Source organism: Dermacentor variabilis, chromosome 4 (genome assembly GCF_050947875.1).
Source record: "Dermacentor variabilis isolate Ectoservices chromosome 4, ASM5094787v1, whole genome shotgun sequence".
In the NCBI taxonomy this organism is placed as follows: Eukaryota; Metazoa; Arthropoda; class Arachnida; order Ixodida; family Ixodidae; genus Dermacentor; species Dermacentor variabilis.
This window is the reverse complement of record NC_134571.1, coordinates 65,768,681-65,772,869: the sequence shown is the minus strand read 5'-3', so window position 1 is coordinate 65,772,869 and position 4,189 is coordinate 65,768,681. Positions and strand designations below refer to the sequence as shown.

General features: G+C 44.6%; 1 non-coding gene across 1 annotated transcript; it reads left to right on the top strand.

The window, feature by feature from the left end:
- The first annotated feature begins 368 nt into the window (after positions 1-368).
- TRNAR-UCU (transfer RNA arginine (anticodon UCU)) lies at positions 369-441 on the top strand. The gene has a single exon. It is a non-coding gene; the product is annotated as a tRNA-Arg (tRNA).
- The last annotated feature ends 3,748 nt before the right edge of the window (positions 442-4,189 follow it).

The following is a 4,189-nucleotide window of genomic DNA, read 5'->3' as shown; positions in this document are numbered from 1 at the left end:
CTTTCCTGGAGATTTTGCTCCCGAGCTCTCTAATTATTCATGCCGCAAACTATCGTCGTATGGCTGACGTGCACGAGTCGCCGTGCCCGCTGTAGCCTGTACGCTGACATCGCCTAAGGTCTAAGGCCTAAAAGCGAGGTCACGGGGCTTCGAAAGTCGCCGGAGAGAGCAAGCGATTCGCTAGGAAGTGTTGTAGGCAAACTGCTGAATGCAGTGCGATAATTGACTCGTGTGCTAATGGCAGCATTATCTACAGATTGGGAATGGTTTCATTTTTTACGGTGTTAAAAAGAGTGTTTCACTGGCACTTTAAACGAGAAGTCGCAACTTCAACGCGTTTCTGGCGCAGAGTCGTATGGCGTCCGCATGTCCCTGTGGCGCAGTGGATAGCGCGTTGGACTTCTAATCCAAAGGTCCCGGGTTCGAACCCCGGTAGGGATGGTGTTCTTACGAGCTATTTTTTTTATGCAGACAATCATGTAAATACTACAAAATATATTAGTTGCCTCCACTGGAACCTATTAATAGGCTTTTTAACCGTGAACAGTGACACGCCGCGGTGCCTTTCCGGCCATGACGTTGCGCTACCTAGTATTAAGACCACTGGGACGCTTCCCGTTCTCGGCGGTCACCGTTCGATGGCGCTAGGTGCAAAACACACGTGTACCGTGCATTAGGCGTATGTTATAGATCCCCAAGGAGTCAAAATAATCACATGTCCCCCACTACGGCGTGCCTTATAATAAGATCGTTATTGTCGCACGTATAGTACCAGAGTTAATTTTTTAACCATGAACAATAGTCGATAGCATTACCATTTCACTTGTGCGTCAGTGAAGCGGGCTTTCGAAACTGCAGAAAGACAGGTCGCATAAGTGTAATGAAAGTTTGCTATAACGGAAACGCTCCGAATATACATCGCCAGAAATGAAGTTTAGCAGAAACGCATCTGTAGAAACTCCTAATTAGACCCAGTTTTTATATGACGCGAAGTGCTGCCTTTCACTCATTGTTCTAATAAAGTGGGCGTATTGGCAGTCTGTTCAAAACCAGATATAGGTTTAAATAATATCTAGACTATAAATGATCAAGAGTAGACGATCGACATATGTCTCGATCTGGAACCTCCTTCTTCAGACACCAGTTCGACGGCAGTTGATCAGAAAGTATGCAGTTGTGTTATCTGTCACGTTACTTCACTCCTTGTGCTATGTTTAATTCGTTATCATTAGCAATGTCAAACTCGAAAAAGTGCATCTGCGTCAAGTGTGTGAAGTCGGTCACGTGGTAGAGGTAGACCGGAAATGGGGGAGTTTGGAACAGTATGTATGTATGTATGTATGTATGTATGTATGTATGTATGTATGTATGTATGTATGTATGTATGTATGTATGTATGTATGTATGTATGTATGTATGTATGCATGTATGTATGTATGTATGTATGTGCATCTACCGTATAGTGCCAATTAAAATTCGACGCCATAACCTAATTTGGAACCCCTTATAGGTAAAAAGAAAGCTGACTCCGAACACAGCCTTAAGCTGCGGCCCTCTCATCAATAAGCTTTTCGAAAGAGGGAGTCATGCATATATATATATATATATATATATTTGTCCATGAGACATAACTTGCGACTCGTCATCGCTTGAGATGCAGTTGCTGTCTTTGCCATTGTGGGAGCCACACGCGGTTCGCTGGATGCACATATGCTCCGCGACAGTACATGCTTTTGCTTCAATATCAGCGTAGCAAACACTCAGGCTCTGGCTTCTCTGGCCATGAACCCAACCTCCAACGGCCTCCTCAACGGCAGGGTATCGTCCCGACTTCGGTCTACGAAAGGAAGGGCGCAGAGCAGCGCAGGCAAGGATCTCCTTTGTTTTCTCCATTTCCTCACGCACTTTTTCCACACATCGAACTTGCGTCCTGCTGCAACGTTGTTTTCCGAATCTGCGTAGAGGATCACTTGTCATTTGAGAGCGGCGCTGTATTGTTGCCGGGGTGGCGGCGGCATCTTGGCGTCCGTCGGGGAGCGACACAAATCGCGCACATCACTGTTTTCGAGCGAAGCGAAATGCAGAAATGGCGAACAGGCAGGCAATGATGGCAAAAAGGACGCGAAGACGCTTGTGGCCGCATCTGGCTGGTCACGTGGTTTAGTTGCCGGCGAAGTGTTGCCAGCCCCCACGGCTCTGCCACCTTTTCCGTGGAACACCCAGGGTTTGTCAACGAAGCCTTTTTATCGTATGAAAACAAAACTTTAGGACGTATCGTAAGATAAATTCCTTTTCTTTTAAGCGCCCTGCTTTCGCACCGAGTCTGATGGCTATCGTGGAATTATGCGTACACGGCGCGTAATACTACCCGTAACTCGACCGAAACTACTTTCGACCCCACAAATAAATCGACGTTACGATTCGCGTATAGGTAGGCCCCCGAACTTTGGAAGGTCACTTTATGATACAAAAGGTGATGTATAGCGGAAATACACGGCGTGTATGTATGTATGTATGTATGTATGTATGTATGTATGTATGTATGTATGTATATATGTATGTATGTATGTATGTATGTATGTATGTATGTATGTATGTATGTATGTATGTATGTATGTATGTATGTATGTATGTATGTATGTATGTATGTATGTATGTATGTATGTATGTATGTATGTACGTATTATACAGGTTGTCCCAGCTAACTTGGACCAATATTTTAAAAGTACCCAAGAGCTCTAGAGGAATCGTACCGACTGCATAGTAGCCGAAGTCGTATGTACTTACGGATAGCATATTTTTCATCACGAAGTATTTCTTAATAAATTACTTTCAATTAGTGAACTTTTTTAATTATTGCTCGAATCGCAAACATATCAATTACAAAGATTTAGGGCACCTTAAGTAACCTCCGAATCAAGCGTTTAATTCGTGCTGAAGTGGTCCTGGTTGTCTTTTCCAAGAAAAAATGAAAGCCCGCGAAATACGCGAAATACGAAATAGATGCGCACTCGCACACCGCTATTCAAGCGCATACACGCAACCATTGAAAGATATACGGCTGCATTCTCTTATCGCCACTTCGTACAAGGCTCCGCAACGCTTATCAATGCGTCAGTGGCGTGTTCTCTTGGGGCCGCGACCATCACATAGTCATCACTCATCACAAGCCCTGTATCGAGCTGCCACCGCTAGTAAAGCCGTGTATCCGTGGATATTCACTTGGGAGCGCTTGAGTAGCGGCGCGCGAGCGCCTACCTATTTCTAATTTGGATGTTTCACGCGCTTTTCTTCTTTATCGGAAAAACCAACGAGGCAGAGCTGAGCACTAAAGAAATGGTTGATACGGAGGTTATTTGAGGTGCCCAACAACTTTGCATTTGAAAGCCTTGCAATTCAAGCCATAATTAAGAAGTTCACAAATTAAAAGTAATTAATTAAGTACGTGATGAAAGAAATACTGGCCGTAAGTACATATGACTACGGCTACTATGCAGTCGGCACGATTTCTCTAGAGAATGAATAAAGAGTGGGAAGTTTCATCGATCATTGCGGTAGAACCAGTAATCTTTTAAGTTTACAACCAGTATGCTGGCATAAAAGAGCTTTACACGGATGGCTCTTCCAACAAAACAGTACTGCGTGTGCTTTGTTTATACCAGTGTTAAAAATGCGACGAACGTTTAAGTTTTCTTGTATAAGAAAACCAATGACCACAGAGCAATGCACGCTTCTGGAGAGAGACAGAGAGAAAGAAGTAAGACCGAAAGCAGGCATGTTGACCAGAAAGTGTCTGGCAAGCTAACCTGCACTGAGGGAGAGGATAAAATGATGTAAAGGAGAGAGGGAAGCGGGGTTGGATGCGGTAAATGCGTGAACGTGCGTTGACAGCAATACCCAGTCAAAGGCTCTCGCTGAAGCCAGCCGTTTTCACAAAAGCACAAAAGTGCCTTCCCTGCTGTCTTGGCCGATAATCGGTAGGGACAGTGTTAAAGTAGCGTCGGTTTGCTCAATCTATTTCGGACGCGACAAGATTTACTGCGACCAATCAAGCCCTACCTATAGATGGATAGTTTGTGCGTGCTACTTGAGCTGCTCCGCAAGGTTCAAGGAAAAAACATACCCAGGGATGAACTTACATGAAAATTACGAAGCTGACGCACGCTGACGGCACTCGTGGCCATGGAAG